Below are 15,457 nucleotides of genomic sequence, written 5' to 3'. Positions count from 1 at the left end.
AAGACCTACAGCCAACATCATACTGAATGGGCAAAAACTGAAAGCTTTTCCACTAAGATCAGGAACAAGACAAGGTTGTCCACTTTCACCACTTCTATTTAATATAGTATTGGAAGTTCTAGCCACAGCAATCAGACAAGAAAAGGAAATAAAAGGCATCCAAATCGGAAAGGAGGAAACAAAACTGTCACTGTTTGCAGATGACATGATAGTGTACATGGAAAATCCTATAGACTCTACCAAAAAACTGCTGGAACTAATAAATGAATTTGGCAAAACAGCGGGATACAAAGTCAATATCCAGAAATCAAAGGCATTTCTGTATACTAACAATGAATCAGCAGAAGCAGAAATCAAGAAAAAAATCCCATTCGATATAGCAAAAAGAAAAATAAAATATCTGGGAATAAATCTAACCAAGGAGGTTAAAGACCTGTATGCAGAAAATTACACAACACTGAAGACAGAAATCAAGGAAGACACAAACAAATGGAGACGTATACCGTGTTCATGGATTGGAAGAATTAACATCATCAAAATGTCCATACTACCCAAAGCAATTTACAGATTCAATGCAATACCTATTAAAGTACCAATGGCATATTTCACAGACATAGAACAAACACTTCAAAAATTTATATGGAACCATAAAAGACCCCGAATAGCAGCTGCAATGTTAAGAAAGAAGAACAAAGTAGGAGGGATCACAATACCTGATATCAAACTGTATTACAAGGCCACTGTAATCAAAACAGCCTGGTACTGGCATAAAAACAGGCACATAGACCAATGGAACAGAATAGAGAACCCAGAAATAAACCCAAATCTCTACAGTCAATTAATATTCGACAAAGGGGGCAGTATCATAAAATGGGGTAAAGATAGCCTCTTCAACAAATGGTGTTGGGAGAACTGGACAGCTACATGCAAAAAAATGAAACTCGAGCACCAACTTACATCATACACCAAAATAAATTCAAGGTGGATAAAAGACTTAAATATAAGCCATGACACCATTAAAGTCCTAGAGGAGAACATTGGCAGGAAAATCTCAGATATTTCACGCAGCAACATTTTTACTGATATGTCCCCTAGAGCAAGGACTATAAAGGAAAGAATAAACAAATGGGATCTCATCAAAATAAAAAGCTTCTGCGCAGCTAAAGAAAACAGCATTAAAATAAAAAGACAACCAACTGTATGGGAAAACATATTTGCCAATGATACCTCAGACAAAGGTTTAATCTCCAAAATATACAAAGAACTCACACGACTTCACTCTAAGAAGACAACTAACCCAATTAAAAAATGGGGAAAGGACTTGAACAGACACTTCTGCAAGGAGGACATACAGAGGATCCAGAGACACATGAAAAGATGCTCAATATCACTAGCTATCAGAGAGATGCAAATTAAAACTACAATGAGATACCACTTTACACCGGTGAGAATGGCTATCATAAACAAAGCAATAAACAACAAATGTTGGAGAGGGTGTGGGGAAAAGGGGACTCTGGTCCACTGTTGGTGGGATTGCAGACTGGTACAACCATTATGGAAAACAGTATGGAATTTTCTCAGAAAACTAAAATTGGACTTGCCTTTTGACCCAGCAATTCCACTGCTGGGATTGTATCCTAAGAACCCTAAAACACCAATCCCAAAGAACCTATGCACCCCAATGTTCATAGCAGCACAATTTACAATAGCCAAGAGTTGGAAGCAACCTAGGTGCCCGTCAGTAAATGAATGGATCAAAAAACTATGGCACATATACACAATGGAATTTTATGCTGCAGAAAGAAAGAAGGAGCTCCTACCTTTTGCAACATCATGGATGGAACTGGAAAGCATTATGCTGAGTGAAATAAGCCAGGTGTTGAAGGACAAATACCATATGATCTCTCCTTTAATAGGAAGCTAAACAAAAAAAAACAAACAAGCAAGCAAAATATAACCAAAGACACTGAAATATAGAACAGGCTGACAGTGACCAGAGGGGAGAGGGGAGGGAATTTCAGGGGAAATAAGGGAGTGATTTAGAGGAACCTATATAAAGGATACATGGACAGCAAATGAGAATGGTGGAAATGGAAGGGAGGAGGAGCATGGGGGGTGGGATGGGATGGGAGTAATAGACAGAAAACTGTACTTGAAAAATAATTAAACTAAAAAATTGGGAAAAAATAAAAAGAAAAAAGAAAAATCATATCTTGGAAAAAAAGAAACAGTAAATTGAAAATGCAACCTACAGAATGTGAGAAAATATTGAACACCATATATCTGGACACTAAGGGGATAACATCCAAAATATATTTAAAAAAAACCTATTCAATTCTATAGCAAAAAAAATCAAAGTATCCAATTCAAAATGAGTAAAGGTCCTGATGAGACGTTTTTTCTAAAAAGATGTACAAATGGCCCATAGGTATATGAAAACAAGTTCAACATCACTAATTATGGAAATGCAAATCAAAGCCTCTGTGAGAAATTGCTTCACACCTGTTAGGATGGGTATCATCTAAAAGACAAAAGATAACAAATATTTGTTAGAATGTGGAGAAAACAGAACCCTTCCTTATACAGTATTGATGGGAATGTAAAGTAGTACAGTAATTATGGGAAGTATTCTGGTGTTTGCTCAAAAAATTAAAATTTGAACTACCACATTATTCAGCAATGCACTTCCTGGGCTGATATCTGAAGAAACTGAAGCCAGTATCTTGAAGTCATATCTGCACACCCATGCTTATTGCAGTATGCTTTACAATAGCCAAAGATGCAAGCAACCCAAATATCCATGGCCAGATACATATACAATGGAATATTATTTAGCTTTAAAAAAGAAAAAGTTGACACATGCTGCCACATGAGTGAACCTTGTAGACATTATACTTAGTGAATAAGTATGTGACAAAAGGACAAATTCCACTTTGTTCTAACTATATGAGTTATTTAGATTAGTCAAACTCATAAAAACAGAAAGTAGAATGTTGATTGACAGGGGCTGAGGGTAGGTAGAAATGGGGAGTTGTTGATTAATAGATATAAAAAATTCTGGAGTTTGGTTGCACATCAGTGCAACTATACTTAACACCACTGATCTGTGCACTTTAATAAGCATTTAAGACGGTAAGCTTTATGTGTATTTTACCACAATTTTAAAATACTCTTAAACATCAAGACCAGTAAGTTTAAATTGTGTTCAGAGATAACATAATATGTTGCTAGCACAACAAGGTGATAAAATTGCTTGAACACTTACTTTGTGTTGTTCACACTAAGTATTGACACTGTTTCTTCTGTACTATGCATTATTTTGTTGGATCAAATTACTGCTAAATCAAAGTTTTAAACAGTAATTAGAATTATCAAGTCATCTGATCTAAAGTAAAAGGTACCATAGTGAGCCACATTCTCCCATGGAATAAGACACTACCTGAAAAGAGCATGGCATGTTACACATTGCTACAGTTCTTCCTGACCCATAGAATAAGTTTTAAGTATATTTTATTGATTACGTGATGACACTTTTCCCAATTTCCCCTACTTTATCCCCCCTCCACCCTGCACTCCCCAATCCTCCAGCATCTCCCCTTTAGTTCATGTCCATGGGTTGTGCATATAAGCTCTTTGAGTTCTCTGTTTCCTATACCATTCTTAACCTCTCCCCATCTATTTAATGTCTACCAATCATGTTGCTTATTCCCTGTACCTTTCCTTTCCTATTCCTCCCCTCCCCATTGAAAACCCTCCATGTGATATCCATTTCTCTTATTCTGTTCCTGTTCTAGCTGTTTGCTTAGTTTTTGTTGTCATTGTTTTTTTTTCTTTTATTTTTTAGGTTCATTGATTGAGAGTTGTGAGTTTGTTGTCATTTTACTGTTCATAGTTTTGATCTTCCTTTTCTTAGAGACTGTCCCTTAAACATTTCATATAATAATGGCTTGGTGATGATGAACTCATTTAACTTGACCTTATCTGGGAAGCACTTTATCTGCCCTTCTATTCTAAATGATAGCTTTGCTGGATACAGTATTCTTGAATGTAGGTTGTTGCCTTTTGTGACTTTGAATACTTTTTCCAGCCTCTTTTTACCTGTAAGGTTTCTTTTGAGAAATCAGCTGATAATCTTATGGGAACTCTTTTGTAGGTAACGCTGTCCTTTCCTCTTGCTGCTTTTAAGATTTTCTCTTTGTCTTTAGTCTTGGGTAATTTAATGATGATGTGCTTTATGTGGTCCTCTTTGGGTCCAACTTCTTTGGGACTCTGGGCTTCCTGGACTTCCTGGAAGTCTATTTCCTTCACCAGACTGGGGAAGTTCTCCTTTATTATTTGTTCGAATAAGTTTTCAATTTCTTGCTGTTGTTGTTCTCCTTCTGGCACACTTACCATTCAGATACTGGAACATATCAGGTTGTCAAAGAGGCTTGTAAGCCTCTCTGCACTTTTTTTGAATTCTTGTTTCTTCATTCTGTTCTACTTGGATGTTTATTTCTTTCTTTTGTTCCAAATCATTGATTTGAGTCCTGGTTTTCTTGCCATCATTGTTGGTTCCCTGAATATCTTGCTTTTTTCCTTTTTGGTACCTCTTATCTGTTCTTTCATTTTTTGACCAAGCTCAATCAGTTCTGTGAGCATTTTGATTACCAGGGCTTTAAATTCTCCATCAGATAGGTTGGCAATCTCCTCATCACTTAGCTCTCTTCCTGAGGTTTTGCTCTGCTCTTTGATTTGGGCCATATTTCTGTCTTGGCACACCTGATAAGTTGTAAGGGGGTGGGGCCTTAGGTAATCACCCAGGCATGGCAACCCTCTTTGTTGCTCTGCAGCGCTGCCTGTGGGGCAGGGGCCAGAGAGGGAACAATATAGCTCACCTGCTGGTCTCTAGTGCACTTTCCAATGGACTCTCATGTGAGACTGGGAGTTTCTTCCACCACAGCAACTGCCGAAGTCCACAGTCATCTTTGAGTCTTGGTTTCTCCTTAAGTCAGCTCCATCTGCGTGGTCCACTACCTCACCACAGTTTCTCAGCAAGCCCTGCCCACTCGGTAGGCCACCTCACAGCTGTTTCTCTTGTTCTGTTTGACTGATTCTTTAATGCTGCAGTTGTCAGAGTTCCATGCAGTTTGATTTTCTGGCACTTCTGGTTGTTTACTGATTTTAGTTTGTTTTTTATCCTCCTTTTGGTTGTGTGAGGAAGCGAAAGTTTTCTACCTATGCCTCTACCTTGGTGGGAACTTAAGAATGATTTTTTTTTTAAATAGCCAAGCAGGTCAGAGGTAACTAAAAGAAATTTCTGATATGAATCCATATATACATGAACTAGTATACAATAAAAGAGGTGTTTTGGTTCTGTCAGTAAAGGGTAGTTTGTTTATAAATGATGCTTGGATAATTGTATATTAATGATACAAACTTAAGCAAGCCTCCTTCTTCACACATTGTACAAAAATAATGTACAGATGAATTTGAGCTTTAAATAAAACAGTACAATCATTAAAAGAACATTGGGAGTGATATTTCATAATCTCTGAATAGAAAAGACCTTTATAAAACAGGTGATCCAGAAATAACAAGTCAAAAAAATTGATACATTCAACTCTGCTAAATTAATAAATTTTGTACATAAAAAATCACTAAAAAAGTTCAAGATGGTAGAGGAGTATGTGGAAGCTACACTAATCGACTCACAGGACAAATCTGGAATTACAACTAAATTGTAGAGGATTCATCCGGAACAAACAACTGAATACTAGCTGGAGAGAAGCCTTATAACCACAGACAGACAGAAGACACCACATCACCACAACAATATTGGTAGGATATGCAGAAGAGGCGTGAGAGTGATGGCTGGGCTCCCACAATGGCAGCTGAAGTACAGGGTACAAAATTAATATTCAGAAACCAGTTGTATTTTATATGCCAATACCTAACAGAAATGGAAATTGAGAAACAATCACATTCCCTATTGCTATTAAAATAATAAAATACCTAGCAACAAACCTAATCAGGGATGTAGAAGTTTGGTACATAGAAAATTATAAGACACTGAAGAAAGAAATTGAAGAAGACATGAATAAGTAGAAGGACATACCATGTTCATGGATAGGAAAGAGTAACATTGTTAAAATTTCCATACTACCAAAAGCAATCTATAGATTGAATGTAGTTCCTATCAAGATTCCAATGATGTATTTCACAGAACCAGAACAAACACTACAAAAATTTGTATAGATCCACAGAAAACCACACATAGCAACAGTGATCCTAAGAAAAAAGAAAAAAATTGGAGGAATCATGTTACCTAATATCAAACTATAGGATAAGCTCCTAGTAATCAAAACAGCATGGTACTGGCATAAAAAATACACATGAAATCAATGGAAGAGAATAAAGAACCCAGAAATAAACCCACAACTTTATACTCAATATTTAACAGAGGAAGCAAGCACATACAGTGGGCTAAAGATAGTTTACAATAAAAGGTATTGGGCCCTGGCTGGTGTGGCTCAGTGGATTGAGTGCTGGCCTGTGAACCAAAGGGTCACCTATTCAATTCCCAGTCGGGGCACATACCTAGGTTGTGGGCCAGATCCCCAGTAGGGGGGGTGTGAGAGACAACCACACATTGATGTTTCTCTCCCTCTCTTTCTTCCTCCCTTCCCCTCTGTCTAAAATAAATACATAAATAAATCTTTTCTAAAAAGTGTTGGGAAAAAAATAGACAGATATGTGCAGCAAAATGAAACTAGACTACCTTCATATACCACACACAAGAATAAATTCAAAATAGATCAAATATTTAAATATATACCTGAAACCACAAAAACCCTAGAAGAAAATATAGGCAGCAAAATTGTGGACATTAAACATTGCAATATTTTATCAGCTATATCTTCACAGACAAGGGAAATAAAAGGAAAAATAAACAAATGGAACTTTGTTGAACTAAAAATTTTTTTAGAACCCACGAATGGTAGAACATATTTACTAATATATCTGATAATAGGTTAATAGTTAAAAATTATAAAGAACTTACAAAACTCAACATCAAATTAAAACACAACCCAATTAAAAAAATAGGCAAAGGAGCTAAATAGACACTTCTCCAAAGAGGACATACAGATGGCCCATAGACCTATGAAAAGATACTCAAGGCCACTAATAATCAGAGAAATGCAAATTAAAACTGCAATGAGACACCTCACACATGTCAGAGTGGCTATCATCAAATCAACAAACAACAAGTTCTGGCAAGGATGTAGGTAAGGGGAATTCTTTTGTACTGTTGATGGGAATGCAGACTGGTGTAGTCACTGTGGAAAGCAGTATGGAGATATTTGAAAAAATTAAAAATAGATCTGCCTTTCAACTCAGCTATCCCATTTCTGGGAATATATCTGAAGGAACCCAAAATACCTTTCAGAAGAACATAAGCACCACTATTCTCATTTCAAAGTTATTTACAATTGCCAAGTATGGAAGCAGCCCAATTTTCCACCAACAGATGGGTGGATAAAATGACTATGGACATTTACACGATGGAATCCTACCTCACCATAGAAAAAAAAAGAAAATTTTACCCTTGGCAACAGTATCGGTGGACCCGGAGAACATTATGCTAAGTAAAAGAACCCAGTCAAAGAGAGACAAATACCATATGATTTCACTCATATGTGGAATCTAATGAACAATTTGAACTAACAAGAAAAATGGGTACAGACTCATAGATGGAGAGCAGGATGACAGCTATTGATGGGGCAGGGAGGTTAAGGGCTGGAGGGATTGAGCAAAAAGGAAAAAGGACTCATGGACATGGACAACAGTGTGCTGATTGCTGGGGGGAGGGAGTTGTAAGTGGGCTAAATGATAATGGAAAAAATAAAGGATTAAGAAAAATGAAAAAGAAAATCACTAAAGACACAACCCAAACCGAAACAATACACTGAAATATATATATGGCATATGTGTAAGGGGAAGTTTAATATATCTTGTAACAGTAAATCAAAGAAATGAATAGAACAATGAAAAATAAACATATAATTCCCAGAAGAGAAAAATACCAATTTCCAATAAATGTTTGAAAAATTCTGGCCCTGGCTGGTGTAGCTCTGTGGATTGAGCACAGGCCTGCGAACCAGATGATCGCAGTTCGATTCCCAGTCAGGGCACATGCCTGGGTTGCAGGCCAGTTCCTGGCAGGGGCCAGTTCCCAGCAGGGGATGCACGAGAAGCAACCATACACTGATGTTTCTCTTCCTCTCTCCTTCCCTTCCCCTCTAAAGATAAATAAATAAATATTTTTAAAAAGAAATATTTTTATACTTCATTTTTTGTGATGCAAAATGAAGAAATAACAATGAAAGGAAACAAAATTTCCTGCTAGTAAAAATGTGGGTAGAAAGAGTCATTCACACACGTATATGTGTTTGTGTGTGTGTATGGAAGGGTTTTAATTGCTAAATGCTTTTTATGAAATAGTTATGGTAATATCTGATATATTAAGAATATACATATTCTTTTACTCAGAACACTCTCCTTGGGAAATAACTCCTTTAGGAATGAAAACATTAATGCACAAAGGTAAATTTACAAAATGTTTATTTTTACTTTATCTGTATTGTCAAAAAACTGAAACCTCACTGGAGGCTCACTAGAAGGGAAAGTATTAATTAAAATGTGGTACATTCCTGCTATCAATTATCATACAAGTACTAAAAACAATTATATATATATGAATGACTTGGATGGATGTTCATCATTTAGTGAGAAAAAAAGTCACAGAGTAAATGATTGCACTTTTGTGAAAACAAGTAATAACTACTCATTTCTATTTGTATAGTACCATATTCATTAAAGGAATAGAAAAATGACTTTTTCATTATACATTTTTATAGCATATATACTTTTTCAATTATATTTTAAAATAAATACAATTAAATGTTTTATATTTGTCTTTATGGTCTCTTTTTAAAGGATAGAATTATATTTACTAAATTTAATTTCTAGGTACTCTCATCATAGTTCGGCATTTCTCCAATGAAGAAATGTGTTCGGGGTATATGCAAATCATCTGGGAAGGTTTTCTGTCTTTGTATTTTTAAGAGTAACTGCCTCTCTCCTTTTCTCACTCCAACAATTTGAGGAGTGAAGAGTGCAAGTCAGCTGGCCGTGAGTGTATTCTGTTTCACAAGTGTTTTCTGATATGACCCCTCTACCACTCTGTCCCTTCACCTGGATGAGGACCACTGAATTTATAGCTACTAAGACCTTGATTGAAGTCAAAATTCATGGCTGGGATTTAATAAAATATGTATTTTCCTAAATAAGAAAGGTTATGTCTCACTTATAGGTGAGGTCATATGGTAGTTGTCTTTCACCATCTGGCTTACATCACTTAGAATAATGCTTTCCAGTTCCATCCATGCTGTCCAAATGTAGGATCTCCCTCTTTCTTTCTGCTGTGTAGTATTCTATTGTTTTAATTAGTGGATAAAAAAACTATGGCACAAGCAAGCAAAATATGACCTGAGACATTGAAATTAAGAACAAACTGATGGAAACCAGAGGGCCAGGGAAGAGCGATAATGGGGAAGATATGGGAAGGGTCTTCAAGGAACATGTATAAAGGGCACATGGATAAAGCCAAAGGGGGTAGGTTTGAGGGTGGGAGGTGGGGATGGGTGGGGCAGAAGGCCATGGTGGGTTGAAAATGGAGACAACTGTACTTGAACAACAATTTTAAAAAAAAGAAAACTCAAGTCTTCTTTTTCTGGAAAGTGTAGTAATTCTCTTGAAAAAGAATGCCTTGTAGTTTCCACAAATTTGTTTTATAATTTTGCTCCCCACAGGATGCCATGGTATTTTTAAAAGCATTATAGGAGAACTACTTTTTAAGAATTAACAAAATAAATCATAGGAATTTTTTCTGTATCTTTGCTTATTAAAGTTACTTTCAACACTTCTCAACACTTAGTAGTTGGAACCATATGAAAACAGACCTCTGACACACTTGTAGGGTTTATAGTCTCATCTTCGATTCTTACCTATCTTTTACTCACCACTTCCTCTGTACTATTCCTGCCTTCTGACCTGAATGAATATCCCACCCTGCCTGTTTACAGCCTCCCCTCATTCAACTGAAATAAAGTCAGGCCTAATGTTTCATGACACTTTTCAAGATCTGATCTTTGCCCTTTCCCACTGATTATAGTTTATACTTACCTACCTAACTACCTTGGTTCTAGGTGCATTGTGAAATATACCTTGCCCATTCAAGCAAGTTTCTGAAGTCTTCTCAAGCTGGATATCTTACACACCCACATTTACTGGATTGGTCCCAGACCCAAAACTAGTGTCTAGACAAATGTGACATTTGGGTGGCTTAGAGTTGGTGGCCCATGTTAGTAACTCTGAAAAAGAGGAACTAGAAATTATCTTACCACTAGATCTTATGACTATCAATTCCTGCCCACATCAGGAGCAATTAATTACATCTAAAGATAATTTTCTCAAGAAGGAAAGGGCCCAGATTGCCTACAAAATTCCATGCAAAGTTGACTCACACTGCAGATAGAAGCATGTATTTTTAGGACTGAGTAAGTCAAGTTTAGGTGAAGAAGGAAAGAAAAGAAGGTTAAAAGAATTTGGAGTTAGAAAAGAGACTCAGCAGGTCAGGAGAATCCTTCCTTCTTTAGGGTGAGGGATGGACTTGGTGGCCAGAGATTACCTCTCAAGGCAGGTAACTAAAGAAGCGAAAGCCAAACTTCAGGGAACAAAATAGAGCACAGGAGTTCAAATGGTCCTCCAGGTGTCATCACTAAGTCAAAGGAAGAAGGAACCTGCTAACCAGCAATGGTGACTTTAAGGCTTCTGAAAGTTTCTTTGTTGTTTGTGGTTCTTGCATGCATTAGCCCTGCTGTGTGCTCTGGAGTTTGTTTTCCTGCCTGATCCAGAGTGAAGCCCTTGAAGCAGGGTGGTGAGCGTGTGAGCCATCTGGAGCCCAGGAAGGGATAAGCTGGAGTGGCAGCAGCCTGCTCGGTAGCCATACTTCTGAGGAAATAGTTCTGAAGAGCAGAGTAGAAAGTGGCAGCTATGAAGAGGGAAGGAAGCAGGATGATGTGGCTTAACTAAAGGGAGGGAAAGACAGCATGGGGGACCAGCTGGTTCTGAAAGGGGCCTGGGATACTGACTGGAAGAAAGTCTCACAGGGTGTCCAGGCCAGAGCCTGATGGCCAAGAAGAAGTGAAGGGCCCCAAGAGGCCTCTATCAGGGAGGGCCCTGTCCTCTGAAACCAGGAAGGGCCTAATTGCCACCAAAAAGTTCCCATCAGTACAGTTCCACCCAGTGTTGTGCCTTTGTGAGCGGAGAACAAAATGCTAGGGCCCCACCTGCCATCTCTCTGTCCACGTGGTTATGACTCAGTGGGAGGATTCTCCAGCTAGGAGCCAGCCTCTCTCTGGGACACATCTTCTTGACCTTCCAGCCATGATTCTAACTTCTGTGTGTCACAAAACTTAATGTGGACCTGATGACAGGTGTGAGAAAATTCACCAGAATTGCTTTTATCTATGATTCAATGGGTTTTATTTTCACAGAACTTCATGCCCTTTCCCTGAACTCCAAATTAAGACTCATAGTACAGAGAACAGACTGGCAGCTGTCAGAAGGAAAGGGGTTGAGAAGCTGGGTGAAAAAGATGAAGGGATTAAAAAAACAATCATAGACAGAAACAACAGTATGGGGAGTACCAGAGGGAAAGGAGGGTGGGGAGAGGTAGAAGAGGGTAAAGGGGGAATAGAAGGAGATCTTCATGGTGACAGAAGGAGATCTGACTTTGGGCCCTGGCCAGGTAACGCAGGTGTTAGAATATCATACTGATATTTCAAGGTTTCAGGTTTGATTTCTGCTCATGGCATACCCATCAATCAGCCAATGAATGTGTAAAGTAGAATAATAAATTGATATCTCTCTTCTCCCTTTCTTTCTCTAATATTAATGACTTTTTAAAAATTTGAAAGATGACTTTGGGTGGTGAATATAGATCTATACAATGCAATATATAGATGATGTATTATAAAATTGTACACTGGAAACCTATATCATTTTATTAACTGATGTCACCTAAATGAATCCAATTTAAAAAAAAACAACGCTGCTCTACTCTCTCCTAACTTGCAGTTATAGTATGCATTGTGTGTCATGTGCCCCTGTGACCACTAGATGCCAACAAAGACCAGGCAGGACGCCTTGCCTTTTCTTCCAGGGCTAGTAATAACCTTTTCACAGGCCAAGTTTGTTCCCATCTAATGGGTGAAATGATCGCTTAGGACAAACTACTGCCCCATATCTTCCCCTCATATCTCACACACATTTTTTTGAGTAAATAGAAACTACAAACGAATTCCTGCTCACCCGTGAGAAGTTCTACCTTTGTAATTCTCTCCCCTCCCTGATTACACAGTATTGAAAGAATATTTCCTCCAATAAAATTGGTTGGGATAGGTGCTTCAAACATAGCTGTCTTTGGTTGCCCCATGCTCCCTACACCTACTGTGTCCCTTCTTCACGTGATAGGGAACAGGGTGGGGAGGCAGGTTCTCCCTTGACCCAGCACAACTCAGCCAACAAGTAGGAGTACTGTAGTCTTGACTAAGTACATGGGTCACATCTTAGTAGTTGTATGACTTTGAGCTAGCTAGTTACTTAACCTCTCTGTGTCTACAATGAGGAGGGAGTATCTCTGTACCTCCTTCAATGGGTTATTAGTATGGAAATAAAATAAATACATATATCTGAAACACTTATGACAATACCTGACACATATTATACACTCAACACGTTAGCTATTCTAATTTGTCTTCTTTGAAACTCATAGTAAAGTCTCAGTAATTATCTCTTTTTATTTTGGCTTTTGCATTTAAAGCTGTTAGTTTTTGACTGTGGACTTTTTATCTGGCTTCGTCATGTATGTCTCGCAGTTAGTTCCTAACTGCTTTTTGGTCCTAGTTTTCTAGAAAGCCCAGGTGTTGGTGTCACTGCTGTTATGTTCTGGGTAGAGACAGTCCTGACAGTGTATTACTTGTGTTCCAGTGTTCTCTGGGAATGTATGATAAAAAGTAGAAATTCCCTCAAATTACATATGTAAAACAATCCCCTGTTATGTAAATATTTGGTCCTGGGTGCAGAGCGTAAGGCCCATCCTTAATTTTAAAATGTTCTTGGGACTTTAGTTAAGCTTCCATTCAGTAGCTATGGTGCCCTACCCAGGCAAGTACACAGTGCTATTTGAGAACTTCCACATCTCCCAGAAGCCCTCATTCAACTATTTTTCTACTCCCCAAATCAGAATTGTCTTAAATGCTCTAGATATTAACTATGTTGACTTATTCATGGTTCTAGTTGAACCACTGGTATAGGAGAACTGGAATGAAGGTGGGCCCATATGGACAGAGCTTCAGTACAGAGTTAGGTACTTTCTTCCAAAAGCCAGTCTTCAGGCCCATTGGAGAGCTCAGTAAACTACAATTTTCAACTGTATTGTATACTAAACCAGGTGTGTCTATGCAATCATTTGTCTGCTTATAAATTAAGTATAAATTCAAAAACAAAGCAGAACTATGTATTCCTAATGAATATATCTCAAAAATGATTTATGTGAATAGAAGAACAAGTCCTTGTACTAGGAAGGTGCTTGCAAAGATAAAACTTACCAAGTAATGTAAAATTGGGTTGGGCCATTACATTTGCATCTCCAAATGTCTGAAGCCACTCTGCAAAAATCCAGGGCACACTTCCAGACTTTTGTCATAATAATTGGGGTAATTCATATAAACCTTCTCTTTGAGAACAAACTTTTTAAAAAAGATTTTTAATTTATTTAGACAGAGGGAAAGGGATGGAGAAAGAGAGGGAGAGAAACATCAATGTGTGGCTGCCTCTCACATGCCCCACACTGGGGACATGGCCCACAACTCAGGCATGTGCCCCAACTGGGAATCTAAAGGGTGATCCTTTGATTCACAGGCCCACACTCAATCCACTGAGCCACACCAGCCAGGGATGAAAACAACTTTAAAAAACCCAGATAAAATTTAAACAATAACTTTTTAAAACAATTGAAAAGCTAAAAAAGAAATAAAGTGTTACTTGGCTATAATACAGGAAAAATGAAGACCTAGAAAGATAAATGAGGACTGGAGACCACTTTTGCTGTGTGAATATTTTCCCTATAAGAAAATAGCTTTGACAACTTCATAGAACAAGACAAATACAAACTAAATGTCAAGATATATATGCAGGGAATCCGGGCCTTAAAATTTAGTGTTGTCCCCAACTGAGAGTATCCTCAATAATCACGCAAATATTTCATGTGACAAAGGCAAATAAAGATCCTCTCTAGAGGAATGTGACTCCTTCCTTACCTAAAGTTATTGCTAAAAATAATTGTTAAAGTGTGATGCCCAAAATTGCCAAGCACATAAATAATAAGGCACCAAAGAAAAGGACAAGCACAAAAACAGATGAAAAACAGACACACAACATTTTAGTTAATGGAATTATTAGATCTAGACCATAAAATGACTATGCTTATCATGTTGAAAGATATACAAAAGGAAATTCCACTTCTGGTGAGTGTAGAATAGCAGAGACCAATTTACTCTCACGCTTGAATAACTATGAACAACAAATAAATGAAACAATGGTTCTTATGACACTGGACATGGAGCTTACACAGGATAGTGACCCTTAAAGATGGATAACCAACAATGTATTCCCATGATCATTCCAGCTTACTGCCTTGAAAGATTTTTCAGGTCTTATCAGTAGGGCCTAGCGGACTCCCCAAGTTGTGGAGATGACAAAGAGTGTAGGGAAGAATGTAGTGACTGAAGTTTGTTAGCATAGCACCAGGCAGGGGATTGCATGAAAGGAAAACTTAGAAGATCTGCAAGGATACATATGTGTGGTGTATGAAATTACCCAATACTAGGGAAAATGTAATGAAAAAAGACAAGAAAGAACTGCACCCAGCACTCATACAGGGCTAAGAATAGAACCTATTTCTGCCTGCCAGACTTGAAACTATCAAAATTCAGAAGCAATGGATAGAATACTCAGAAAGTTCTTGCCTTAGTTGTGGGGAATAATTACTCATGTACTAAATATGATTGTGGTGCTATCTAACAAATTCAAAAAATCAAACTGTTTCCAAATAACTAAACTGTATTCCAGTGAAAATGTCAAAAATATATAGAGAAATACAATAATACCCAGTATCCAATAAGTAAAGGTCACAATATCTGATATCCAATGAAATGTTACTGGCATAAAAAGAATCGGGTCAATAGGACCCATAATAAGTGAGAAACCAATAGAAATTGACCTTAATCTGATAGAGATTTTAATCTTGGAAAAAAAAGAAATTGAAATAACTATTATAACTGTACATCTG

The sequence above is a fragment of the Sturnira hondurensis genome, unplaced genomic scaffold (assembly GCF_014824575.4).
Source record: "Sturnira hondurensis isolate 20B ecotype Veracruz unplaced genomic scaffold, ASM1482457v3 Scaffold0004786, whole genome shotgun sequence".
Classification (NCBI taxonomy): Eukaryota; Metazoa; Chordata; class Mammalia; order Chiroptera; family Phyllostomidae; genus Sturnira; species Sturnira hondurensis.
Note: the sequence above shows the minus strand (reverse complement) of the source record.